This window comes from Gallus gallus, chromosome 8, assembly GCF_016699485.2.
Source record: "Gallus gallus isolate bGalGal1 chromosome 8, bGalGal1.mat.broiler.GRCg7b, whole genome shotgun sequence".
NCBI lineage: Eukaryota > Metazoa > Chordata > Aves > Galliformes > Phasianidae > Gallus > Gallus gallus.
This window is the reverse complement of record NC_052539.1, coordinates 13,138,329-13,148,636: the sequence shown is the minus strand read 5'-3', so window position 1 is coordinate 13,148,636 and position 10,308 is coordinate 13,138,329.

Genomic DNA, 10,308 nt, shown 5'->3' with positions numbered 1-10,308 from the left:
TCACATCTCCCTGCTGGTCGATTCCAGTTCACAACAGCATGCAGTAGCAAGCATTAAAAACTGTCCAGTAAGAACTCTACAGAACACGTAGTGGTGAACTCTATCAGTACCCAGAACTGTCCTTGACCTTTCATTTACCAGGATTCCTTTTGAAAACAATCAGTGGTAAGTAATATAACATCTGCTGACCTCAAAGATCTATTTAAAACAGTGTTGTATTCATACAGCTAATTGTAACTACTTTGGAAGATCTCAAGGGGCATGCAGTCCTGACCTGTGTGCTGTAATGAAGCACAGCACGCTGTACGTATGCCTGTGTGTCTGTTTTAACACGCTGTTCTCGTTCCACATGGGACTCTCTTGCCTTGCAGAACAATTATGGATGCTATGAGGTGTTTGTAGCCTGCTCCTCTTTCCTCTTGAGCAAACTGTGGAAGGCAACATTTTCTTGGCAGTCATTAACTCTCCTAAGAGGCTGGCATTTACAACTGTTTCAAAATCAACAGCAAGCAAAATTTGCTCCCTTCTTGCACGTCCTACAAACTGAAACATGGGGCAAGATCCAGCCTTGACGGAATTATCTGACATCTATGTTCTGTGTCTTGCCTATACTTTTTGAGTAAATTCCCTTATATGGAGATGTCTTCAGTGATGCATGCAATGACAAAATGTTCTGAGAATTGCGAAGGCCCAAACCTAAAATACCACATTAGAAAAAAGAAATATAAACCAAGACTTCCCTTGAGAGGGAGTGGTGGTGAAAATCCCTGTCTTGGGAAGGGATTTTAACCATGGCTTCTGGAAGTTGTAAGTCTGTAACCCTGAGTCTTCTTGTTGGGAAAGATTCTCCTCTGTATTTAACTTTTTACAATGTAAATGTTATCCACGTTCACAAGGAAGTAACTTCCTGAAGTGAAAGACTTATACACGTTTGTACCTGTAGAGATTCAGCTTTATTTAAGCAGGTATTCAGTTTTAACATCTAACTGGTTGTTAATTCACTGCTTTTTTCATCGAGTCTAATGCTGAAATCCTTTTCTGTCCTCTTATGAAAATACAGCTTTATTTTGCTTTGTATCAGATGAGGAGAGCTGTTGATCAATCAGCTTAAGGTGGATGTTTGTGCATTTTTATTTTTTATTTTTGAGATTCACAACCTTCTCTTAAAATGTAATAGTTACATTCTTATCAGTGAGAGGATAGCTTGACAGTAGTGTAATGCCATATTACATGCCTGGATAGAGTTAATATTAAGAAATATATATATAAAAAACAACAACAACAACAAAAAAAAAACAACAAAACCAAAACTTATCTGCAACTCATTTAGTGTTATGGATTTCTTCTCCTCCACCCCACTCCTAAATGTGAATTACAGGTTTCCTTCTTGTGTTGTTTTTTAATTTACTAAAACTAATACACAAATAGAAGGCAAAGGAAGACTTCAGACTGCTTGCTAAGCAAAATCACTGAAATTTCACAGTTTTCTTCTCTAAGCGTCATAACAGCAAGTAGGTTTACCAGCTTACAGCAGATGGGAGGGAGAAGTGAATCCCTGACCTATTTGGCAGCCTTCATTTCCTGATCAGCAAGACCTAAAGCACTCCTAGACAACCTGTGTCACCAGCATATGTGTACTCAACTGTTTTATTCCATTTGTCAACAAACTAAAGGATAACAAACATCTGCTTTATTTCAGTGATATTTACCTACAAGAACACTGTAGCAAAGCACACAAAGGAAATGCATGCATGTGCGGATAACCTGTTACCAGTATTTACCTTTGGGACTTTGTAACAGATATGACAAACATATCTTCCTTTTCGTTTATGCTTCTGAAGAAGCACTTTGAAGACTGCACTTTGACATGACTCCATAAAGCAGGCTTTGGTAGGTGAAGTCTTGGCTCTGTCTTCAGGCTCCTGTTATAGAGCCCACCCGACCCACCAAGAAACAGTATCCATTTTTTTCTTAATTATTTTGTTTCTGATAGCTCTTCTGACAACTTCCCATGTGGAGCATTGTCTCAGTTGCCCTGTTGCTACTGAAACTTAGCAGACAGCTCCTGGCAGCCATCAGAAGGCCGAGCTCTGCGCCCACTGAGCTGCACACACAAGGAGCCTTTATCCCTGTGAGAGGGAGCAGAGAATGTGTGCGTACTCAGCAGAGGGAAACATCAGGTAGCTTTGAGATAAATGAATTGATATAATGCTAGTACAGAATGCATTTGAAAAGTGTTCCCATGGCTGTGATGCATGTGAAGTGTACAGTGAACGTGTGCATCTGTAACTTGCTGTAGCCTGGAACTTTCCTTATTTTTTCCATTAGCAAACTCCTGACTATTTCATGAGTCAGTTTTCTGTCCAGTTTCCGAGGGCATCATCCTTCTAGGGAGTTAGGGGATATTTTGTGCTTCCATAGTTCTTTGCACTTAGCTACCACTTAAACTTTCCATACATGTAATAAGAGGCAATTGCTGGCTCTTCAGGATGTGGACAGACGTTTCACATTTACTACTTGGCTCCTGCCTGCTCAACATGACCTGAACTAGATCTGAACACTTGATCTCTCTCCTCCAAACCCCAAAACTTGGTTTCCCTGCCACTTGAGCATGTTGTCCTTACTTTTCTTTGAGTACAGCTCTTACCAGCGCCTGGATAAAACGGTCAACCAGTTCTTAATTTAACTAATTAAAATATATTGACCTACGAATAGGTTGGTATTGTGATAGTTGAAATCTTCACATTCGCTTACTAGAAACAAGACTACACCTGAGCAGCATTGATATTTTAAGGAGACATTAAATTATGCAGCAATACTGTTGTTTTCCTTGTAAAAATCTGAATGTGGAAAAGAGGAATAGAAAACCTTTTACTTGTTGCCTAGTTCTGTGACTTCTTTCAATTTTAATTCTTTGTGCTGTATTTTCTAGGTGAGACTATTTCCAAACGAGAAGTACTTCCCACCCCTGGCACAGTGCTCCTAAAAACTTGAGGAAATTTGCTTTCTTTTAACCTTAGTTCATTATCCTTCTTCAAACTTCCATGGGAAGGCTTTACTTAGCAGAAGTTAGTACAGTTTTAAACAGTACACAAATAATATTCAGAGTCCTTACACAGACTGACATGGTGCAAAGGAGAAAAGGCTGACGAGTGCTGCATATGACGAGTGAACAGCTGAGACAGAGTGGCATTTAGCCAGGGGCTTACTACCACAGAGAGGAGACTCAGTTAGCACAATAGTAAGGATCCCAAATCTGTTTGGATAGGAGAGCTTTCAAATAATCGTTGTCACTGTTAATGTACTTCAGTAGATGTCAGAGGATGTGATTCAGACTTCGGGGGAGAAAAGGGAATTTGCAATAGCTGATGTTCAGATAACTGAGACCGTACCGGAATACAGGATCATGAGGTTTTTAGCTGCTTCATCCCAGATCATTAATCTTGTCCATTTTATGCTTGTATTGTATCCCACAAAACTTCAGAATTTCCAGGAGATGTAGAGTGTGAGTGGGTTTTTTTTTTTTTTTTTTTTTTTTTTTTGGTATGTGTGTGTGTGTATGTGTGGTGAGAACTCTTTTCCTTCCCAAGCTGTTAGAAAAGCTTAGTATATGAGTACTGAAGTAGTAATCCAACCAAAAGTAGTGAACTTTTAATGAGTTTTAAACAATAGGTGATATTAATACTGTGTACTTTGTGCTAGGTGTGCTCACTCAGTAGGAAATGCAGAATTGGAGCCACTTCTGTTCTGTACATGCAGTTCTCCTGTGTGTTTTGCCTGTTGACCTGCCTCCAAAAGGGGGTGGGGAGAGAAGAGCTGAATGCAAGTAGAAAATATGGGTAGTGTTCATGTGCAAATACAAAGGAAGCTTCTAGTTATGAAAATTAAAAATGTTAAGTAAATAGCTTTATTTTGTATCTTCATTCTGTAATATACTTCCTTTAGAGAAAAAAGCTTGGAAAACAAGCATGATATTCTAGAAGTGTGACATCATAGCCAACACAGCTCAGTGTTACAGACTGGTCATAAATTCAGCCTACACGATACGAAAACCTTAATTGCTTTGTGCTACACATCCTGAATTTCTGAAAAACAAAACTAAAAGAAGAGGGGGAGGAAGGTGGCAAGGTGGCAGTAACAACTTATTTCTCTTCAGAATTACCTGTTAGATCTCCCCTTAAGTAGTTCTTTACATAGAGGCTGCTCTCTGTATTTCCTCAAGATTGATATTCCACCCCTATTCTTATTAACCAAGGTAAAAGCTAGATGGAGTTTGTCAGGAGTTCTCTCTAGTCTGGAGATAAATTAAAAATATGCTCAGCATTGTGATCTTGTTCTTAGATAATTATCTTAGCAAAGTAATGGAAAACTTCTAAATCTATGATGGAAAATCAGAGGATACCTACACCAGTAGTTGATCATGGAATCTGTTATACACCTAACTACACTGAAAAGTCTGACTAGTATCCTTTCACAGACGTTACTTGAAGAATTCATACAAATTGTAATATGGAGCTGTTAAGATACCACTTAAGGAGCTGCTTTATAAATATTGCAGCATTATTTCTAGCATCTTGCTTTTCAAAATAATTACAAAAAAAAAAAAAAAAAAAAAAAGCATTAACTGTGATTCCCAGCTGCTATGCTTTGTCTCTTTTTTTTTCTTTTTGATGTTTGCCTGCAAAAACAGACCCTGTTTGCTTCCACTGAACAGTAATCTCTGGGCTTCATCTTGGCAATGAATGTTAGGGAGGTATCTTTTAAGCCACTGGATTTGAGGTTAGGACATTCATTTCTGTGTCAGCTGACATCCCAAGCTGGATCATAAATGAAAAGCAGTGGAGTTCAATTGCGCTGTATAACAATAAAGCAGGAAACACTAATTGCCAAACTACTGGCAACACAAACCAGAATTTACAGTAATGCTAACTGAGCAGATCACACTGATGTAACACTGCAAATACCCATGCTTTCTGAAATAAAAGAGAGGGTTTTTGTTTTTAAGAATCTACTGAACACCAAAGCATGGAAGAGGCAGAAGAATGCACAACAGTACAACTAGTTCTAGCTATCTACTCTCTTTAATTCCTCCTGAAATTATTTATGACTATTCTGATACCTGCAACTTCACTGTGTGGATTAAAATACTTCCAAAATCTTTATCTTGATTAAAAAATAGTAACAATAAAGGATTAATGCAATGATCTGATGCATAGTGCAAGAACAAATTTGTCTATGACTACTACCTCTTTCTCTCTTTATGAATTAAGTCTATACAAAATCTGCTACAGAACGTGTACAATTAAATCTAAACTAAGTTCTTGAACCCTGTTCCAGAAGACCACTGTGTTGTAGTCATGGGTATCTGATCTCTGTGGTTTGAGACAAATCCAAATGAAATACTCTGGGTGGAACAGTGACAAGAATATGGCAGTTCTGGACTGGGAGAGAACTGGGATGGTTTAGTCTTGAGAAGAGGAGGCTCAGGGAGACCTTATTGCTCTCTACAGCTCCTGAATGGAGGTTGTAGCAAGGTGGGGGTTGGCCTCGTCTCCCAAGTGACGGAGACAGGATGAGAGATGATGGTCTTAAGTTGTGCCAGGGGTGGTTTACATTGGATTTTAGGAGAAACTTTTTCTTGAAAAGAGTGGTGAGGTATTGGAGCAGGCTGCCCAGGGATGCAATGCAGTCACTGTCCCAGGAGGTGTACCAAAAAAGTGTAGATGTGGCACTGAGGGATGAGGTTCAGTGGGCCTTAATGATTCCGTGACTAGTGTCTGTGCTACTGTTAAGAAAGCATTCATTTAAAATAGACTTGTTAAATATGTATATTGTTTAAATTGATGAAGAAGTGGTGTAACTTGTTTGAAACAGGAAACATAACTTGCAGAGATCCCCTCGCTTTCTCCATTTTTGTCTGTTAAGTACTATTCTTGCTTCAAGTCTCTCTCTGTTTGGATAATAAATGCCAAACATCTCCTTTAGCTTTGTTTCTCAGGTATGAGCAAAGATAGCAAAAGCATGCACAAAACTGATGCTATCAGTCAACAACTGATAAATAGATCTTTTTAGATATGTGCAAAGTTAAAGCCTATCACTGGCATAAGTAAATGTGGAATTGCTTATTTCTGTTACATGCATATTTCAGTCTGGTCTACTAACTGGAATGCAGAATGTGCTAAACATTCTTTTTTTGAGTATGGAGAGATAGGAAAAACAAGGCAAGACATTAAATGTGAAATTTTGTACTGTGAAACACAGAGTTTAAATAAGCATGTCAGCAAAGGCCCATCTTCCTGTACCACATGACACTTTCTCTTTGTTCTCCATTACCACTGTACTGCAAGGTGGAAATACAGATGAAAAATGCTGTCCAAAGCCATTCCAGTGAAAGCTACTGGTGTGCCTGTCCCTTATTAGGCTGTTTTCTGCAAGATGACTTACTTTCTATTGACTTCAACAGTACTGGTCATGAAACTATCGTTATGCTATAGGGAAGTCTGGTGATAAAAAGAAAGTCACATCCAAGTTCCAGAAAGTCCTAGGTTCAAATTGTGTTGCAGATAACCAGAATGGCTTGCTGCGTTCTTTCTTGGATCCTCACCTGCCTTCTGGAACAATCACTTATTGTTGTCATATCCAGCCTCAGTGTGGGCCAGCAACAGGAGAGGAGTAGCAAAGTGCAGACTGAGCCAGAGCTTCTTCAAACACTACATGGTGTTTGCTTGTGCAGTAACTGTGGCCAAGTACTAGCAGTTTTCTAAATTCTGTGACTGTCAGATGTAGAGTAAGGATATAGCTTAGTTTTGTTTAAATATGAAAGGCTTTGCTTTCTGTTGTAATACTTCAGGTTTTTTTTTCCTGTCCCAAAATACAGATACTCCCTAGTGCCATACTCTGCTGACAGATAAGCTTCATTTAAGTTGTCTTTGTGTTCATCACATGTAAGCCGTCCTTCGTTTTCGTATTTCGCGTTATTAAATGAATGAAAGCTGGAACTATAACTAAAAACTAATGTCCTAGGGAATGGATATCTTAAACACAACATTCAATAGACAGTTCACAATTACTTTCAGATTAATTTCAGGAAATCAGGTGTAGATTAAGCATTGTACAGTTATTCCTAGAGCTGAGTAGTCTCTAACATGTACCTCGATGATCAAAACTCTCGCCTCATGGCTGGTGATGTCCCTTCTTTGACTGAAAGGGAAGATTGCCTGTGTCCAGACTAACAGCAAATATAATACAGGGATGGCATTAACTCATCCTGCTCTGGTCTTCACAACTCTGAGAGCAGCTCTACAACCAATTGTAGGAAATATACATGAAAAGAATTGCATTGTTTATCCCTGATATATCACCTTAGATTTTTATCTAACATTGGCTATTTTACATTTCAAATCTGCAAAATAAGTTGTATAGCAAAGAAATAATCTTTTAAGCTTCTTTTCTAATCTAGAATCAACTCTTCTCCCATATAATTATTTTATTGCAGTCCAACTGGTTCTCCTCTTTTATTTTCCCCTCCTTTCTTTCTAAAATAAAATTAACCTGTTTTTAATGCATATACAATATATGTTCTCCCTGAGAAGACAACCGGGTAAAAAGTGAAACAGCTCTGAGTATTTAACGCTTGTCAACTAATACATATCTAGATAAAACTATCTGATAACTGAAACTCATTTTAAATTTGGCTTCCAGGCTAGGATTCAGTGGAGGAATGTTTGGATGCCTTCTGTTCTCTTCTGAATTTTTGCCAGTTTTGATGATGATATTTTCATAAAGTCATATTTGTTTTCTTTGAAGAATACATTTATTCCCTATCCACAAGACACTGCTTTCCTCTTTCAGAAATAAGGAAAGAAGAGATAATAGATTTTACTTCAAACTCTGTCACATATGTAACATCAACGTATTTGCCTCAGTGTTAATATTTAAGGGAGAGGATGATGCACAGCAAAACCTCAGAAGCTATCAGGAATTCAGTCAGGAACTTTTAAGTTTTTGGAGCAGGCCATCAGATGTTTTTTTTTAATAATTATTATTTCACTGCTGGGAGCAGGAAGAATGCAGTTTTCCTTCAGAACAATGACAGTTTGACTGTACCCACCTACTACAAACAAAAGATAAGAGCTATTCAATAACAAAACCATGGCTTGCTTGCTTTCCACCTAGCTTTTGCAGAGAACTACCAGTTACATGAGATAATCTTTTCAAGGAAAAGTCAATCTGGTTGATAACAAACTTTTCTTTAACAGAATTAAAGCCAGGAACTCTTTTCTATGCTCTGTCCCCTATGGTTAGAATTGCAGTCTCTTGTTGCAGGCTTTCATCAAAGTTAGGCTGTGATGCATTCAGTTCTGATCTGTCCTCAGTAGTTCTAGCTGCCTTTAACTTTACAGTGCTGCACCATTTCTAACACAAGTTCTTACTTACTAAGACTGATTAGAACCTGCTGAAGTTTCCTTAACTCAAGTTGGTGACTGATCCTGTAAGGAAAATAGCAACAAATACAAGGAAGTCAGTACTGTCCCACTCTCTCATAGTCTCATACATGAGCTTATTATTCAGGTTAAAAACTAGGATTTCCAGATTGACCAAACTGAGTAAATAGCATGATTCTGGGCAAACACAGGCAGAGATCCTTTTAGCTTTGCTCTCCTAAAGGCTGTCAGTGAAGTTAAGGGAACAGTGTCTTCCCAAGGCTGAAGATGAGACAGCTCCACATCACAAGCCATGAAGCAGTTCAGTTTTTTTAGAAGACACTCTTGTGAAGAAATCAATTGTTATTTCCTGAGCTTTTACAAGGGAGGTTACAAGTCCAAGCAGACAAGTGATCCTTGAACAGTAGTTGCTGTGCAGGTGACAGGTGAAAGAAAATCTCTGGAACTCTCTGGTGTTCAAAGCCAAACTCATGAAGTTTATGAACCCATGGTTTGAAAGCACATCAAAACCCCAAATCCTGCACCAAGCAGGGCTGTAAGGGGCAGTAGAGCAGCCAGAGATGCTCCCACCCAGGGCTAAACCCAGAGCAGAGTGAAGGATCTGTTCTGCCCTACCCTAACAGAAGCAGCCTGTGAACACAGAGCTGCCTGAGCTGGGCCTGTGTTTGTGTGCTTGGCCCGGGAGCCTGCCTTGCTGCCAGGCCAGCGGGCTGCTTGGGGCGGATGTAGAGCATGAATGGGAGCATTCATTGCCCTTCTCTTCTCATGCTTCTCTAAGCCTTGGGGCGTGATGCTGTACCACTGCCCTAACCAGGGACAGGGGAGGGGGCTGCCTCTATCCTACTTCCCCTCTACTCCAGTTCCCTTGCAAAACTAAAAGCAAGGTTCACCCCAGAGAGTGCTAATCAAAAATAGCGTACCATTAGTCATAATAAAGTCCAGCATATCTCATATTTACTGAACTATCTGCAACTGGGCAGAAAGTCCTGATAAGACTCCCAGTTTGGGAGAGAAAAAAAGACATTAAGGAGGTCAGAATCACTTCAGTCAGGTCATTTTCAAGGACCCGAGTATGTACTGCACATAGATTCCTTCCCACATGTTCTTAAGCTATTAACTGCTCTTTAATGTCAGACACAATCTGGGGTAAAACCCACACAAAGTGTCTGCTCTGAACTCACTTGTGCCCACATCAATGGACTCTCATTGTGCCTCTCCCACTGCTAAGGAGCTTGTTGGACAGGTTGTAAGGGCTGGCTTCCCCTCAGGGTCTTGCAATAGCAATTCTCAGCATAATGTCTTCCAAAAAGCAAAATATTCCTATAACTCCTGTTTCCTGACATCAAACCTACATTTTCTCTTCAGCTAAATGCCGTTCCCTGCCCAAGTAATGGCTGCAGCTTTTCTGACATCTGAGTGAGACAGGGTTCCGTCTGTGGCGGTGTGAGGGCCTTGCTACAATGGCTCTGTGAGGCAGCCCTGCTTTTCCCTGAGATTTTTGCTTTGTGTATGTTTCTGTAGCTCTGTAGACACACAGCTCTGTGTGTGTACAGATGACAGATGTGTTTATACTGCTTCAGAGGTAGAACAGTGTGTAGAGCTACATTTTGTCAGACTAATGTGAAATATTAAAGTAGGCTTTCACACGCTTAGCTCCAACAAAATATGCTTTAAAAATGGTTCCTATGTGTAGTACCATTTTCCATAACAAAATCTTAAGAACATATCATACTACTGAAAGTAAGGTGCTTCAAACGTGAAAACAGAATATACTGAAAGACAAATTCACTGTGTGAGGTAAAGGGAAGAGAATCTCTGTTCCTCCCCCTACAACAAACAGTAACACTTTTTTCCTTTATGTATT